Raw genomic sequence first — 19,124 nt, 5'->3', positions numbered from 1 at the left:
TCTACCGACTAGTGACGGGGTGGACTAGGCCCTGAGGCCCCTTGCTGGAGATGTTTTGGCTCTACCACTCCCCACCCTAGATAAGGGAAGTAGAGAGGTCCTCCAAGCTTCCTGGAGTGGCTATGTGGAAAGCAGCCAATCAGGGCCCAGCAGGTCAGTATAAGAAAAGCTGCAGGGCCTGAGCAAGTTCAGTTCCTTACTAGAGGAGAGTAGATAGTGTTTCAGGCTGGGACTCTGTGAGGATAAGGCCCTGAGGTAAGGGTGAAGAATGTTCAGGAGCCACAGGGAAAAGGCCCAGGAAATTATGGCAGCAACACAGTTTATTTAAAGGGACATTGCAGATGGCTCCTATCTATAGGGTCCCTGGCTGGAACCTGGAGTAGATGGTGGGCCTGGGGCTCCCACCACCAGCCACTGGGAAGTGGCCTGGACTTTGAGGCACCCCAGAAGGGGAACTGAACTGTATTGGCCCAGCTGAAGAGGTGAGGCCAGAAAGGCACTGAGAGGGTGAAGACACTACCTCCAGGGAAGGAGCCCTGGGGCAATGCTCTATTCTGGAGCAGGGACAAACTGAAAGGGGCCTCTCACAGTGCCCTCTAATGTTTCTGTCTCATGGACAGACTGTCTGGCTTGACCGGAGGGCTGAGTCACCAAAGACCACCATAAACAGAGTGTGCAGGCACATGCACTCAGCTAGGGGGTGCTTGCAAGAGATGAGTGTGACCCTGTTACAGGACTGCATTTGCTCTCTTACCCACAGCATTACAGCTGGAGCTCATATTCAGCTGGTTATCGACCATGGTCTGCAAGTCCTTCTCAAAGTCATGGCTTTCCAGCATATAGTCCCCCATTCTGTAAGTATGACCTATATTCTTTGTTCCAGCTCCTAGATGCCCCTGCACGTGGCTGTATTAAAATGTATGTTTAGATGAGCCCAGCTTCTTTGTGATATTTCCTTGTGGATCATGGATTTTTCAGGTCATGTAAACTCCACTGGTAGGCAAATCTATGTCCCTGAATGTATCACTCTATAATGTAAATTCATTGAATTTTCTGAGTAGTGTTAGCCTTCCTGCAGCTTGAGCCATTGCTGTGATCACATGGTTTTTACCTAAGTATGGTCTCAGCAGTGCCATATAGAGAGGTGCATTCAGGATCTTCTTACACAGGCATGCTAGACATGTACATAAACCAACACAATTTTAGGATAATTGCCTATCAAACTAATACTTTTGTGCAGTGGTCCTGAGCCTATAGAATATCCCACAACATGAAGGGGATGGCTGGCAAAGTTAAACTGGTTCGTCAGTATGAACTTTGATTTAGTGTCTATGTAGCTGTGTTCAAACCCTGCCCACCTAAAGCTAACACTGCAGCGGAGATTTGCATGACTCATGGGAAGGAGATTAAAATTCTAACCCTAACATAGTTCACACTTACTGCTGGCTAAGTAAGAGAAACCTTTTGGCTGCTCTAAAACTTCCACTGGTCATCAGACCAGTGCAGAGTCAATCCAGGACTGGAGAAATACAAAGGTATCTTAGTCACCTTTGCACCAGCCTCCACTTGAGAGCTGAAATGGGTATTCATTGGTAACAGCCACTAAGTAATCTACATAAGTGTCTCAAGATTAAATCATTTAAACCAATTCAAACACAAAGGGTCTTCCCTCATCTATGATTCTATGAAAGTGGAATAATATTGTATATTAATATGTTTATGTGGGATATGGCTTGAGAATAAGCAAATGACTTGTTTGCCTGATAACAGCCAGCCCTCAGACTCCAGAGTGACTAAATGTAATATATTTGCAAAGATCCACTAGCTGAAAATATTCAAGAAGAATGTGAAATATTAATGGTTGACTTGGATTATATATTTCATTTTGTAAGATGTCCTATTTTATGGTACCATCCATTTGGGTTTCTAGCAGCCTTTTTTGTTCTTTCCCAAACAAAATCTAATAAATGGAGGCAGCTAGTAACAACAGATACATTGGAGTTTCCTACTTCATTGTTTTCTGAGAACAAAACATTTCAGATCAACAGCTGGTAGTTAAGCTCAGCTGTTGCCATTTATTATTGCTTGCCTACCCCACCTCTCCTTCTCCTTCATTGCCAATTTTTGTAAAAAATGGGGAGCGGGGGTAGGCACAGAGAGAAAGGAGAAGGGAACAATCACATCGCAGCAGTTCTGGATGCCAGATGTCCTAGTCTCAGCTCCAAGCTAGCCCAATATCCTGAAAGCACAGTTAACATATTGTACTATATGAGGTGAGAAATAAAACTGGGGAACTCAGCTGAACATAGCAGCAAAAGCTTCTGCTGTGATGAGCCCAGTGGCTTCTTTAAATTATTCCCCACACTATCAAATACCACTTTACAAGGCAAAGGCAATTGGTTTCGACACTAGCCTTTCTATTTTACAATTCAAAGAACCACACTGAACAATGGCTTCAAAACATGCATTGTAATATTTAGTCATAAGTGTGTTCCTTTCCTGTGATGGTTCATCTGTGTGAATTCTTGTTTGCGAGAATATTTGTGGAAAGAGAAGGTGTCCTGATTATGTATTCATAGAAGTGCTCATGCCTGAGGTAGATAGTGGCTTTGTAGATTTGGAGCCATCTAATCAAGGAACAGTGAATAATTCAGACAGAACCTGGGGTTAAATTTGCTGAGTCAATTTGCTGCTAATTCACCCAGTTCATACCCCTTTCTTTACATATATCGCTAGTCGGGCTAGGGTTATGTGCAAACACAAATGTCAGGAACCAGGAGTGCCAAAAGAAGTAGAAGAAACTATCCTTAGATCTGTAGCTTTAAATTCTATTTTAATTAGCACAAGGAAGCAAGAACAGAACTACCATGGATAAATACCTGGGGCCTTGGATTTTGACTGAGAACAATAGGGTCCTGAGGGTGTAGAAGTGACTTCAGACCAGCTTGGCTGCCTATCTGTGAGCTGGCAGAAGAATTACTGCCTCAGCATTGCAGCTTTATGACTTTGGCTGTGTCCTGGGATAGGACTTTTTCCATAAGTGTTGATCTGACTATGTATGTCTGGTTACATTATAAGTTCATAGGAGCAGGGAATCTTTATTATTTGTATTGTTAGTGTTTAGAACCTTTAATCAATCGTCAAGGCCTCAGGGTGAGATTGTGAGCCCCACAAGAATTCTATGGCAGGAACTAGCTACATGGCAGACAGCATGCAAGAGCTACACAAAACAGACAACTAATAATAAAATGAACAGTTTAACTGCCAAGCATCTCTCACACAACTTTCACTATCTAAATGTCCTGTAGTAAGATCTGTCAGAGTGATCACATATTCATCCTTGGTCTAAAATTGTCCTATATGAGACCATATCAGGCTGTTCCTTGCAATGCTAGGATTTATTTGAAGAGTGTGGGATGTCAGAGCAGTGTCAGGAAACATGGGTTCTGTTCCTGGCTCTGCAAGTGGCTATGTGACCTTGGACAAATAAAGTCCCCTCATTCATGTCTTTGTGCCTGTCTTCCCCCGCCTGCCATTTCTTTATCTATTTAGAGCCCAAGTGCTCAGGTTCACAGACTCTCTTACACTTACAAATAGTGTATCTGTACAATGCTGAGACCAATGGGGCCCTGACCCATGTTGGACTCCAGGAATAACTATCATATTGCTACTACTCATCTAGTCTGTGCACAAGAGTACAGTTTACTCTGAGTTAATATAGCCCTGTTTGTGGGGGTTTTGACTTTTGTTTTAAAGTGGGACCATGAGGAGTACACAGTTTAACTTTAATGAGTTTAATTAAGAAAACTATTTTCTATATATGGGCTCAAAGAGAATTTTATGCATGCAATCTGTCAAGATTATTCCTCTATCATTTTCCAAAGACAGTATTGAGTGAACACTTTTATTTCTCTCCTTTTCATTGCAGGCTAAAAATGGCATGCTATGGAGTAGCTGTGCTCAAAACATCAAAGTTTATGGAAAACTAGGATATCTTTTCAGACATTAAGGCCAACAGGGCCCGTTATGATTATTTAGTCTGACCTCTTGCATAACACAGGTCACAGAACCTCACCCAGTAATTCCAGCATCAACCACAACTTCTGTTTGAGCTCCTGTGATATGTAACACAAGCACTGGGTCTGCCAACTGATGTATGAGACTAAGTTGACGACAAATTAGCAGAGCTCTTAGTTATCACGTTTGGTTTGGTTTTTTTAGGCACTTGCTTCATTGCATCTGCACATTACTGTAGAATTTCTGTTTTGCTGAGGTAGTCTGGCTACCAGGTGAGCAGAAAAGCTATGTATTTTTCTTTTCCATATCCATTCGGTTAATATCAAAGTCCTGTGATGACTACCTCTAGGCTCCCTGTTTAGCATATAATTCTAACAAAGCTTAACTTTTATGTAAGTTAACAGACAAATACTTTGACAGTGATAGTGCTGTTAATCAACCTGCCATGCCACAGAATCAAAGTAACTCACTAATACCAGAAAAGGCAGGCTGCAACCTGGTTACCTACTTTTCATCTTTGAAGAAGAAACAAATGTTGCATTCTGCCAGATGAACAGATGCCCCAAAAGTTTGTCTGCCTTCAACATACCTTTACTGGATGAGTTTCTCAATAGATCATAAACAAATGCATGCGAGTCAAACTGCAGCAAACACCACCATCCTTTTAGATATTAAAACCCAAAATTTGTTTAGGATTTTATAACATTACAAACCCAAACACTAAAGTCCATTTCTAGGCATAGAAGTTTAACACTTAATGTATTAATACATTGTAATTTTTTTAGTTATACTGTGTCCTGTCCCCTAAAATTCCAAAGATTCTAGGCTAAATCCACTACACCCTTGTTCTAAGACCATTCAAGAATGCTATTTGAGATTATCTATACTACCTTGTCTTGTGATCTTGTCAGCTCACATATATTAAGCAGTCTTTGGCAGGGCCTATACTAGTACTTATTTGCATTATCATAGCGCCTAGGAAGGGCCAGAACCCCATTGTGCAAGGTGCTATACAAACTCAGACCAAAGAGGATTTGCCCCCTCAAGGGTTTATAATCTAAACAGAAAGATAGACACAGGGTGGGGAAGAGGTATATCGCAGAAGCAGAATGAACAATGTGGTGGTTCCATGATTATTTCCCCCTACTCCAAGGGAAAGGGATATTGAAGGAAAGCAGGGTGAGTAGTGTAAGGGGGGGCAAGTGTACAGTGACACTGAGATGAAGGGGAGGATTGGATCAAACAGTCAGCATATGTCAGAGTCAAAACTAGGGCATCTATGTGCAACTATAACAAAGATAGATAGATGGTTGGAAGGAAGTGGCATTGGTGTTGAAGATTTGAGCAAAGTGACATCTACTAATGAGTCAGCTTTGCATCAGTTCCCCAGCATGATGTTGAGGATATTGTACTGAGAATCAGAATTTACCCCATTTTGCCAGTCTAAAATTTCCCTTGTTTCAAGTGGATGTGACTGTCTTAAACTGCACTGTTACAGTGTGCCGTTAAACAATTGATGTTTTCTCTTGTGTTGCTATGGTGAAGGGAGTAGCCGCCTACAGTTTATGTATTTTCCGAAATGACATGGGGTGCATCGTAAGGGTTGCTGGGGGGAGGGGTGCTCAACCTCTGCTCCACTCCGCCCCCTACCCCAAGTATTCACCACCCTCACTCCTGCATGCTGCTAAGCAGCTGAGCCACAGCAGGTGGGAGGTGCTGGGCAGGAAGGGGAAAAGCTGATTGGCGGGGCCACCAGCAGGTGGGAGACATGAGGGACGGGGAGGTGCTGATCCATGGAGTTGCTAGTGAGTGCTGAGCACCACTTTTTTTCCATAGGCATGGAATCAGTGCCTTTTATCAATTACAAGAATCCTTGTAATTCTTTCTTGAAGGCTATAATGTGTTGCTTCTAAGCTGTGTAACACAGGGAAGTGGACTCTGAATTGGTGGGGTGGGGGAGGAAAGGAACACTGCTTACATAATTGTTTTTTATTGTAGCTTAACAATCTGGATTCACTACTAGTTCACTTCTGCTCCAATAGCTGATTTTTAGGTAACTGCTAATGGTTATGTTATAATTGATATGATGCAAGGAACTGATAAATTCTGAAAAGGGAAGGTAAGTGGGTCCTTTCTCTGCTGCAATTTTAAGTATCACCTAGAGAACCGGGAAAAAAAGTTACATGCATGGGGAGAATGGAAATAAAGAAACTAGAAAACATTTGCTTGGCAAAGATGTTTTCCAGAGATTTTTGTTGAGGGAAGTGAAGAATCCAACAGAGTGCTTTTGCTGTATGTTTGCACGCTGCTTGCCAGATTCTGATCTCCATTACACTACTGCAGGATACACTAGTAGGAGCTTGAGCCACAGAGGAATGTTAAGCTGGGGGAACTAGTTAGCGTGAATGTAGTAGAAAGTAGCTGCATTCCAATAAACAGACATAATCCATTGCCATTTGTTACTCAATTGGACACCATAATTACAGTAACACTGACTGGAAGGTCTTATTTCACTTGTATTCAAACAGCCTGACCAAGGCAATTCACAACTGCCTTCCGTTAGCATGGGGGAACCTGAATACTGTAGGCTTGTGTAGTCAACACAATCAGGTGTTAACAGGTTTGAAGAACTGTAAAGTCCCCTTCTCTATCCCGTTCTTCTCCCCAGTGCCCCCTTTCCTTCCCACCAGCCTGTCTCTTCCCCCAATTCAATTTTGTTCCTTCTCTAAAATCCCTGATCTTTTACTAAACGGTAACAAATTTTCACACTCAAACTATAATCCTGAGCACCTTTATCCTTCCCTTTCTAGGAGCAGTCCTTGTGCTCTAAGGAATCAACTGGGGCCAAGCAATGTCTGTCTCCCACTGGACTGTGGGTGGGTCTTGCATGTGTATGCAAGTATCATAAGGTACAGGAAGAAACCATGGTGAGTTGTGCCAAATTCCTCCTCATCTCTTCAGACATAGACATCACTTGTCTACTTTGCCAAATTTAGAAGAAAATGGGTAATCTCACCATGCTAATTATTTCACATCGTCGTTTACCACGCTTTCAGTGCAGGTGAAGATTAAAGGTAAGATGGTCTGTCAAGATTCCAGGTTTTTTTAAAAGAATTGGAGACAGGATGGGAAGTTTCTCTGGCATTCTATTGTCATGGAATAGACCAAAGAGCAAGTCCCAGATTTCCACATTTAAAAGTCTCTTGGAATGCATAGCTAATTTCCTGCAGACATGATTTTAGGCTTTTTATGTAGTGTTGCAATAAATCTTTCCCAAATCTGTCCAAATAACTTTCAAGCCTAGTTACCGTTTTTCTCTTTTCCTGCTGTACGAGGCTCCCCACACTGAGTAAGGACATCAAGGTAAAGCCACAGTCAAGCTTCGGTCTCACTGTTTAAATTTTTTTATTTTCCAAATGCTACACAAGGTAAAATGAAGTGGAAAAGCTCAATAGTATTCAGGATACTGAATTCATCAGAGGAGATGACAAAGATGGCATACTTGGCAATGGGCTATAGCAGTGAGCACCAAATAACCAGAGTTTATTGGAAGCACTGTAGAGAAACCTTGTGAACCAGTCAGAACACTACTACTTTACAATTACAGGTCTAGATACAGAATTCCCTGGGCTGGAGTCTCCAACCCACTGAAGTTGCTTTGCATTGCATAAATGGAGCATAGTTGTTGCAGAGAATCAAGGCCCTCATGGTTCAGTGGGGGGTTTTCAATATGCAAGATCAGATTCATACGAATCTTAATATATAGGATCATAGATACCATGGAAGAGCAATGATCAAGATTACCTCTCCTCATGAGAATATATTCGTAGAATTTAGACATTTTTCAAAACAGGTAAATTAAATATCCAGGGCATCTTTTAAATCTCCAAAAAGAGAGCTCATTTAGAATGGTAGTAAATTCACTGCAGTCCATTCTCTCTGAAGCCCACTATATAATTTTTGCAGCTAGATAAGTGTAGATCAAACACCTAATGAAGACTTATGCATACAGGGTATTATCTAAGGAAGAAAAGTGTATGTTCATATCAAAATTCCTGACTTTTTGTAAGAATACCTTTAGTATTAAATATGGTATTCTAACATTTTAAAACATCAAATGAAGATGTATAAAGAGCTTCTTTTTTTTTACATCAGATGTGTACACTCCAGTGTTCTAAGGGGAAGGTACTGTTTTCAAAGTGGCTAAGTCTAAGTGTATATAATTCTTCCACCATCATGCCCTCAAATCACAATTTTTATTCCAATACCACCTTATGCACTCTGACTGTGGTGGTGGTCTAAGGCAGAAATATCAGCATCATAATTTCTTCTTATATGGACACAGTCTGAATAGAATGTTTTTCCTGAGGTTTGTGTCCCAAACATGGGAGTGAGAGAGAGTCTGTTCAGAAGCACATTCTCACATTGATCAATGTCTACAACTATTGTATGGTTTCAGTTTTCTCAAGTTTCTTAAACTGGGGATCAAGCAATGCTGCCAAATCTACTGTCAAGCTTTATTATGAACTTTTGTATTGTTTATACTGCTGGTCAGTGTTTGAAGTTTTTTTTTGGTTTTTTTTGGTTCTCAAAGACACTTTGGTTTGAAGAGTGTGTATAGATAGTTTGGTCATGAATCTTGGTAAAATGGGACCCTGAATTCTCAGACACAAGCCTTCTGTCAACTTAAAATTAAGGGCTACCCCTTTGAAGTTTGACATAAATGCTAGTGGAAGACATCTTCTCACATTTCCTAGCATTATATTCTTATGCAATACAAATGGCTAATGGTCTTTAAAAAGCCATAGTGTGCAATGCCTGGGACATACTCTCCAATTCTGTTACTGCCCTGGAGATTGATGTCCTATTACTCCAATGCACTGATAAATGGCAGAGGCTGACTTAAAAATATTACTTTATACACAAGTTCATTTTACAGAAATAACAAACTACCTTGGATGGATGAGCATAGGAGTAGAGATCAAAGCTACATCTACTTTACTGAGCTTGGACTTGTCTGTGTTGCTATATCTGCCATTACCTATGTTGCTTGGAGGGGTTGAATCCCTGACATCTCTCCCCGTTTCATAGAAAAATCCTCTCAAGTCTGTTGCCAAATGATCACCTTTTAATAAGAGAACATTCTGCTAAAAGTCTCATAGCCCTCGGCCTATACCTCAGGAGCCATTCCATCTCATAGTATTATACTGGGTGAAAAATGCAGAAAACCACTCAAAGGATGCCTTTACTTCCAATGGGAACAATGATTAAAGGACTGGAAAACATGCCTTACAGTGAAAGATTTAAGGAGCACAATCTATTTAGCTTAACAAAGAAGATTCATTGATCACAATGAATAAGTATATACAGGGAACAGAAACATGATAATAGAGGGCTCTTCAGTCTAGCAGACAAAGCTATAAGAACTAATAACTGGAAATTGAAGCTAGACCAATTCAGACTAGAAATAAGGTGTACATTTTAAGAGGGAGGGTAATTAACAATGTACCAAGAGTTGCAGTGGTTTCTACACCTCTGGAAACTTTTAAATCAAGATTAACTGTTCTAAAATATATTGCTTTAGTTCATCAATCTCAATAACTGGACTTGAATTAGGAATTAATACAAGGAAGTCATAAAGCCTGTATTATGCAGGAGGTCAGACTAGACAATCAATGGGCCCTTTTAGCCTTAATCTATGAATGGGAGAAATGTTTTCTGATTACTGGAGACCTGCAGTAGATGTAATGCAAAGCTCTACATGCTTTTGTGACACCCATCATAAACACTGGCCTCAAAGTGCATGCAATGGTTTGGGTTTAATGCATGAAGTTACTGATGCATTCTGATAGTCTTTTGTGATACAGGCATAGTATGTTTCTGGCTATCGCTTTTACAGGTTGAATTATGATAGCACCAAGGTCTGAGGCCATAGTTCCAGAGATGATAAACTCAGAGGCAGACCATACAGCAACTGCTGCAGAAAAGCTCCTGAAATATACTGACTATAATGTGTTTGCTGATAGTATATGTTATGCCATCAACTGTTCAACCACTTTTGTATACATGACCTGATCTGCTTCAGTTCTTAAAAACCATGGATGTTCTAGAGTGGGATCTCTGTAGAATATGGAACAAAGAATAGTTCAGCCCCAATAGATTTTAAAGTCCTTCTTGAAAAAAGGATATGATGCAGCAACAACTTTCCATGGGTCAAGTCAGAGGATGACAGTCTAGTGACTTTAGCACTTGAGACAGGTTTCAGAATAGCAGCCATGTTAATCTGTAATCACAAAAAGAAAAGGAGCACTTGTGGCACCTTAGAGACTAACAAATTTATTAGAGCATAAGCTTTTGTGAGCTACAGCTCACTTCATTGGATGCATCCAGTGAAGTGAGCTGTAGCTCACAAAAGCTTGTGCTCAAATTTGTTAGTCTCTAAGGTGCCACAAGTGCTCCTTTTCTTTTAGCATTTGTTTTTAAATATCAGGTATTTCCATGTGCTGTTCTATACCAGCTTACCTGTAGCACACTGGTGATTATGCAAATGTTAAGCTTGACTGTGAAGGAGACAAAACTTTATCAGGGCAGTCAAGGGCTGTGAAATTAATTCCTACAGTATCTATGAACTGCCTCCAATCTCACCACTTTTCATTCCAAGTTCAAGGTGCTTTCCTTTGACCTGTTTTTCCATAACAAACACACAGGGCACAGCAGACTTAAAATCCCTCACAATTTTCCCTTAGGGAGAAAGAAGGTGAGAAGCAGGGGTAATAAATGCTAGTCACACAGCTTAATGTACTTCAGGAAGGTGCTCAGACACTCGGGCAATGGGGTGTGTGTGTGCGAGTGAGAGATAACCTGGATGGAAGTGTGTTCCTTCTGTCTCAGAATGCATTTGTCTCTAATACTTATCAAGTAAGGGCAGATGATTGGTGTTTGAGATTTTCAAAGGGCTTTAACTGAGGCAAATACTCAACTGTTGATGATCACTGGGGGGAGAGGGGATGTCTAATGCTTTTAGGATTAGGCCTTTCAGGCTAGGAATACACAGATATTGTGTATCTAGGACCTTGAGGTGGTGGGTGGGAGGCTAGAGGCATTATTGAAGATGTTACCTGTACTCAGCCCTTTCCTGACATACATGTGTTCAACAGTAGTTGAACCTCAGTAAATTTTGCACAGCTATGCCCTCCTTAAGAGGTGCAGAGGGGCTGAGTTACCAACCAGAGCTTTGAGGCTCCCTGGGAGCACATACTGTAGTGGCAGCTCTGTACTGTAGACACCTGGACCAGATCCTCAGCTGCTGTAAACTCATGCTGCAGATACATCACTAGGTAATAGATTAATGTGTAAGGAAAATGGGTTGTGTACAACATTTTCATTCTTTTACATTATTAAATGCAGTATTTACAGCTAACAGGAGTAACAAAATTAAAGCATATGAATTGATAGTTCCTGTAAGGCATAAATTCACCTTCTCAGCTGTGCTAGCTGCTTCACTAGTCCAAGTTTGCCTTACCTGGCTCCAGAGGACCTCCTATGTGTAGGACCACCTTGTAGTGATGTGTAGTCATCATCACTGTTCCCACACCAGCCTCACACAACATAGCCCAAGCAAGCTATATCATCTCACCCCAGCAGTTTCCAAGTACAAAACAGTCACTTGCAACCATAGGCAGCTGGTGTTATGTAGAGCAGCTTTGGCTGCTCTAAATTACTCAGTACAGATAAGTCCTGGACCAGAGGAATACAAAGATGATTTAAGGCCCCTTCTGCACTTTGACATCAGAGGTACCCCAAAAGTTCTTTGGCCACAGCTCAGAACTTGGAGTGCTGGTGTGTGGTTTTTTGTTTGTTCGTTTGTTTGTTAAATTTTCATCTGAAGCCTCCTGCTTTGTTTCATTTGTGGCACTGCTATAGATAGCATACTATTGTTCCGGTATGCCCGTTATTACTGCATGTCCTCCCAGTGCTGCATTTCATAGATCTCCCTCCTTTTTGTGCCCCTGTTGAATTGGCTTTACTACTAATCAACAAACATTGGATTGAGATAGTGGCAGAGGGAAAAAATTCATTAAGAGTGAGCATGAATTTTTGTAATGCTTCCTTATGTAAACCTAAAATGATTCATTCAATCTAACCATAGAGAATAACATTTCTGGTGGAGGATAGCAGAGCTTAGTGGAAGATGTATAGTCCTACAATAGTATATCCCTTACTGATCTCATGGAATAGCTAAACCTCTGTTTTAAACACATGCTAGTCTTGAAACTCCATATCTTGCCAGGCCATGTTTTAAATTTAGAAGCCTAAAAATATCCTCCTTTTAATGAGAAACAAGGTGCATAGTTTTTGTTACAAGCAGAGAGCAATTTCAAACTTTACTGAGGTTTGGGGACCTTTAGAGAGAATGAATAAATAATTCTGAAAGAGCAACTCTCAGGATATCATCTGTGATCCTTTCTTTAGAATGTCATTTCATGGAGATCACAAATTCCAAACTTTCATAAATTACTATATTATTATTGTTATACTATTATTGTATAAACCATTATAATAAACACTAACCACATTATATGTGGTTGCAGAAACTACGTTCTTAATCTTTAAGGTCCTCCAGTTCAGGAAAGCCATTAAGCATGTGCCATGGACTTTTTGGTTAAATTCTGTATTTATAAAGGTCCTTTCCTGAATCAAAACCCAAAGTAGCCACTCATCCAGCTTTAGAAATCTGGCAAGATGGGAGCTTTACAACTATATGAAAAGAAAAGCTTGATATAAACCTGATTTCCTCGGTGAGTCAGGACCAGCAGGAAGATACAGGAAACAGCTACTTTACTAGAGATAGTCAAACTATTTGTTGTTAACATATCCCACAAGTTTAACCCTTTTCTTCTGTTCATAAATCTTCACCAATGGACATTAAATTTTATTTTTTCTGTTCATAATTGTTCAATGAATGGCTTATGCAAACGTATCTGCTTATCCATTACTGGTGAACTGTTTGATATTCATTACTTTGGAGGGGGGAGATTTGGTTCTCTAAATCAGATGGTGTAAAATGTTTTTCATCCCAAACTGCTTTATAAAAGTATGGTTCTGATTTCATAGAATCATAGAACTGGATGGGACCTCAAGAGGTCATCTAGTGCAGTCCCCTGCACTCAAGGCAGGACTAAATATTCTATAGGCCATCCCTGACAGGTGTTTGTCCAACCTGCTCTTAAAAATCCCCAACGATGGAGATTCCATGATCTCCCTAGGCAATTTATTCCAGTGCTTAACCACTCTGACAGGAAGTTTTTCCTAATGTCCAACCTAAACTTCCCTTGCTGCAGTTTAAGCCCATTGCTTCTTGTCCTATCCTCAGAGGTTAAGAACAACAATTTTTCTTCCTCTTCCTTGTAACAACTGTTTATGTACTTAAACCGTTATGTCCCCTCTGTCTTCTCTTCCCCAGACTAAACAAACCCTGTTTTTTTTAATCTTCCCTCATAGGTCATGTTTTCTAGACCTTTACTCATTTTTTGTTGCTCTTCTCTGGAATTTCTCCAATTTGTCCACATCTTTCCTGAATTGTGGCACCCAGAACTGGATACGATACTCCAATTGAGGCCTAATCAGTGCAGAGTATAGTGGAAGAATTTACTTATGTCTTGCTTACAATACTCCTGATGATACACCCCAGAATGATGTTTGCTTTTCTTGCAATAGTTCATTCATATTTAGCTTGTGGTCCACTATGATCCCCAGATCCCTTTCTACAGTATTCCTTCCTATAAGTACTTTCCCATTTTGTATGTGTCAACTGATTGTTTCTTCCTAAATAGATTACTTTGCATTTGGCCTTATTGAATTTCATCCTATATACTTCAGACCATTTCTCCAGTTTGTCCATAGCATTTTGAATTTTAATCCTATCCTCCAAAGCAGTTGCAATCACTCCCAGCTTGGTATCCTCTGCAAACTTTGTAAATGTATTCTGTATGCCATTATCTAAATCCATTGAAGATATTGAACAGACCCAGAACCAATCCCTGTAGGACCCCATTTATTGTGCCCTTTCAGCATGACTGAACAACTGACCACTACTCTCTGGGAACAATTTTCCAACCAGTTATGCACCCACCTTGTAGTAGCACCATCTAGGTTGTATTTCCTTAGTTTGTTTGAGAAGGTCATGCAAGACAGTATCAAAACCCTTAAGAAAGTCAAGATATACCACATCTACTGCTTTACTCCATACCGCAATCCACAAGGCTTGTTACCCTGTCAAAGAAAGCTATCAGGATGGTTTGACATGATTTGTTCTTGACAAATCCATGCTGACTTATTTATTACCTTATCTTCTAGGTATTTGCAAATTGATTGCTTTATTATTTGCTCCATTATCTTTCTAGATACAGAAGTTATGTCTAATTCCCTGGGTTGTTCTTATTTCCCTTTTTATAGATGAGCACTATATTACCCTTTTCCAGTCTTCTGGAATGTCTGTCTGCCATGACTTTTTTCAAAATAATTGCTAATGGCTCATATCTCCTCAGTTAGCTCCTTGAGTATTCTAGGATGCATTTCATCAGACCCTGGTGATTTGAAGACATCTAACTTGTCTAAGTCATTTTTGACTTGTTCTTTCCCTATTTTAGACTCTGATCCTACCTCATTCACTGGCATTCACTATGTTAGATGTCCAATCGCCACCAACCTTCTTGGTGAAAACCAAAACACAGTCATTAAACACCTCTGCCATTTCCACATTTTCTGTCGTCTTCCCCCCCACCCCAGTCCATTGAGTAATGGGCCTACTCAGTCTTTGGTCTGCCTCTTGCTACTAATGTATTTGTAGAATGTTTTGTTTCTGTTTATATCCCTAGCTAGTTTAATCTCATTTTGTGCTTTTGGCTGTTCTAATTTTGTCCTTGCATACTTGTGGTGGTTGTTTATATTCATCCTTTGTAATTTGAGTTTGACTTTTTGTAGGTTTTTTTTAAGTCATTGAAGATCTCCTAGTTAAGCCAGGGTGGTCTCTTGCCATACTTCCTCTTTCCTACACAGTGGGATAGTTTGCTCTTTTGCCCTTAACATCTCTTCGAAAAACTACCAACTGTCTTCAGTTGTTTTTCCCCTTATACGTGCTTCCCATGGGATTTTACCTATCAACTCCCTGAGTTTGCTAAAGTCTGCTTCTTGAAATCCATTGTCTTTATTGTGGTGGTCTCCCTCCTACCATTCCTTAGAATAATGAACTCTAGCATTTCTACTGAATGCATCCAATGAAGTGAGCTGTAGCTCACAAAAGCTTATCCTCAAATTTGTTAGTCTCTAAGGGGCCACACATCCCTCTTTTCTTTTTGCAGATAGACTAATATGGCTGCTACTCTGAAATCTACCATTTCATGATCACTTTCATGCAAGTTGCCTTCCACTTTCAAATTCTCAACCAATTCCTCCCTATTTGTCAAAATCAAATCTAGAACAGCCTTTCCCTGAGTGGCTTTCTCCACCTTCTGAAATAAATTCTCTAATGCATTCTAAGAATTTGGTGGATAATCTTTGCTTTGCTGCATTTTCTCCCCCCCCCCCCCCCCCAACAGCTGTCCGGATCATTGAAGTTCCATCACCACCAAGTCCTGTGCTCTGGATGATTTTATTTTTTTTAAAAAAAAAAAGCCTCATTCACCTCTTCCTGGTTTGGTGGTCTGTAGTAAAAACAGGTGATGTCTTATCCTTTTTATCCTTACCCAGAGGCTTTCAACAAGTCTCTCTCATTTCTATCTCAACCTCAGTCCAAGTGTGTACATTTAATATATAAGGCAACACCACCTCCATTTTCCCCCTGCCTGTCCTTCCTGAGCAAGCTGTATCCTTCTAGACCAATATTCCAGTCCTGCACATTATCCCACCAAGTCTCAGTGATGCCACTATATCATAGTTGTTTACTAACATTTAGAGTTCTTTCTGCTTATTCCCCATACTTCTTGCATTAGTATACTGACATAAGATACTGATTTGATTTCTCTCCCTTATTTCTTAGTCCATACTCCCCCCAGGCCCCTACCTTTGACTGGAAAGATCAAGGAGACCACCACCTGTGCTCCCACCTCCCTCACCCTTACTCCCAGAGCCCTGTACTCCTTTCTGATCTGCTAAGGGTTGTAACTTACGGTATCATTAGTGCCCACATAGACGAGTAGCACAGGATAGTAGTCAGAGGGCTGGATGATCCTTGACAATCTCTCTGTAACATCTCAGATATGGGCCCCTGGCAGGCAGCATACTTCCTGGGATGCTATATCAGGGTATCAGATGCGTGCCTCCATCCCCTTTAGAAGAGTCTCTCCAACCACCACTACCCTATGTTTCCTCCTGGGAGCGGTGGCTACAATCCTCCCAGCCTTGGGGGTACATGGTTTCTCCTCTTCAACCTTTGGGGGGTGATTCATCATCTGTTGCCAGGGCAGCATAACAGTTCTCCATCACTATGGTGGGTGGGTGGGTTGGGAGTAGGGGTGGAGCACTACCTGTTGCCAGAAGTAACCAGTTACCAGAGTCCTCCATGTGATAGAGCCATATCCTCTTCCCCCAGTGGCTGGATAGTGGTCTCAGCCTTGGAAGTCTCCATATGAATTCCTCATGTGCACAAATGTTCCTCAGCCTAGCCACCTCCTCCTGTAGCTCACCCACCTGCTTCCTGAGAGATTCCACCAGCGGACACCTCTCACACTGGATAGTCTCCCCCCCCCCCCCCCGCAGCCTGGCTTTCTGTGAGCAGGAAATGCCAGTGTCTACAAATCCAAACCCGGATCTGGGTAGAAGCATCCATGGTTAGGTTCTCTGTCTGGATGCAGGTGGAGGAGACAGGAGCAGTGTTGGCACTGGCCTTGCGGCTCTTCCTAACCATAACGATTATATTATGACTCCCTCTCTGCGGTCCCTTGGTTGCTTAGCCTCTGGCTTTTAAGGCCTTCCCTCCTAGGTCAGTCCTTACCCCCTCATTAATCACATGGGGGGGGGGAGGGCGATCACAAGGATGATCAAGGATAAAAGGCTCAAACTGACCTCCCACACACAATCCCAACTGACCCAGTAACTGAAATAACCTGAAAGAAAAAACAGCCAAACAAACTCACTCACCCTAAGGTTAGTACTCGCACCTTGTTCGTTCAGCAGGGGGATCTCATTGACATCATAGGAGTCTTTCCATTGACTTTTGTGGGAGTTGGACTGAGCCCTATAAAAGCAGAACGAGGGAAATCATGAAAAATGAGTTTGACTAAAACCTGGTGAATAAGGGGGAAAATATCAAACATTAACTGAATAAATTATTTGAGAAATATCATTCTATCATCTTGATACAAAATAAATCACCTCATCCATCACAAAGGCAGCCACTCCTGGAGTAGAATGTAGCAGCCTTGTAACAAACCACAGCAACACTACACAATCATTTACTACAGCAAAAACGTACTACCATATACTCTCTCTCCCATTGAAACTGAACTCAGATTGGCTGAATGTAATTACTCAATACAGATTTTGGCCAGGACACAGGAACTAACTCTCTTATAGTTGCAAAAAAAATAGACTGGAATATTGAATGAAGACAAGTGAGGGGGAACATAGTTCAACATTTCAGGCAAAATATAAATAAGAGTATGGAGAAATAACAATACAAGGAAGTAGCCATCCACAAGAGACTGAAAGGTGAATTTGGGGACAAAGAGCCATATTGTAGGAATGACCCTGGTAATCCTACCCCTTATATCCACATGCTAGGGGAATCTTCTACAAGTGAATCTCCCTTCTCCATTGCCCTTTCTCTACAGGACCCTGCATGACAGGATCTGCACAGGAGAGGGAGTAGAAAGTGGACAGGTGAGGAGGAGGAGTGAGCATGTCAAGGGAGGACCTGGATGGGTTAAACATCACCCCTTTCACCCTTTCCCCACCCCCCGTGCCTATCTATTCCAGGAAAGATAATACAGTCTGGAGCTATTATAGTTTTCATGGAGACCCTGCAGCCTCCTCCATGGGTTCCAAGAACCACACCACAGCTAAGGACATAGAGGGGGAGGGCCCACTGGATGCCAGTGCCAATGCAGAGGCCGAGGGATCCACCTGTGTGCAGGATCCATGGCTGTTATAGACTGACTGGAAGGAACACTAGAACCAGAATGGCATTTTCTCTGAGACCCCTCCCCAGGCCACCTCTCTCCCACCTACCCCATCTGAGGGGATGGTGTGGGGCTCTGTTTTCTTTAGAAGAGTTTTCCACATTGGTTACATCTAAGCAGTAACTAAGTATGGTAACTAAGCAGAATTTGGCTCATTGTCCCTGGTGCAGGGAGAAGTGTTCTCCACTGCATCGAAATCCCCATCATAGATAAACAATCCCATGTGGTCTGAAAAAGCTTTTGACCTGGATCCATTTTTGTTTTAAGGGAATGAGTGGCCCCCAGAGAAAAGTTCTGATAAGAGACTAAATTCAGATCTCCAATTGCAGACAGCTGTTAAATAAGTCACAAGTGAAATGACTGTGGCACAGATAATGCACTGAGCATTCAACATGCTTGGCTTCAGCACCTCATTGTTCACTCCATTTCTGTTTTCTGGGGGTCCTTAAACAGAGCAACTTCAATTTAAAGAACTGATTGAAAAAAGAACTGCCAAGAAGTGATTGAAAAAACATGGTGAATGAATAATACTTTTTCCAGGTATATTTTTAACTGTAGAACTCAGCTTTAAAAGAAAATTACTGTTATATCATGGTTTACATTTTAATAAAAGAATCATTGAATGGTTTTAAAAAATAAACTCTTTATACTCTGTTCGAATGCACATTTTCTGCTAGATTACTTTATTTTGTCTCACTTTTCAGATGTATTTTGGTACATTTCTGAGCCAGCTCAGTTAAGACTTTTTGAACTCTACTACAAGATAAATCAGACTTTAACTGAGAAAAGTATTCATAAAACACACAGCATTTCCTTTCAACATACCTGTTATATTTTGGTTGGTTGGTTCCTTGGTTAATGAGCCCTCCCTTTCCATCAGCCAAATGAGCTCTCCTCCTTTCCTTTTACTAATCAAAGGCAGAAGTTATG

The 19,124-nt window shown here is 41.1% G+C and overlaps 1 long non-coding RNA gene across 1 annotated transcript; it reads left to right on the top strand.

Annotated features, from left to right (window-relative positions):
• The first annotated feature begins 204 nt into the window (after positions 1–204).
• LOC119850406 lies at positions 205–6,927 on the top strand. The gene is made up of 3 exons (XR_005290843.1): positions 205–255; positions 761–854; positions 6,828–6,927. It is a non-coding gene; the product is annotated as an uncharacterized LOC119850406 (long non-coding RNA).
• The last annotated feature ends 12,197 nt before the right edge of the window (positions 6,928–19,124 follow it).

This window comes from Dermochelys coriacea, chromosome 2 (assembly GCF_009764565.3).
Source record: "Dermochelys coriacea isolate rDerCor1 chromosome 2, rDerCor1.pri.v4, whole genome shotgun sequence".
Taxonomy (NCBI): domain Eukaryota; kingdom Metazoa; phylum Chordata; order Testudines; family Dermochelyidae; genus Dermochelys; species Dermochelys coriacea.
The sequence above is the reverse complement of the archived record's forward strand: the minus strand, read 5'-3'. Positions and strand labels throughout refer to the sequence as shown.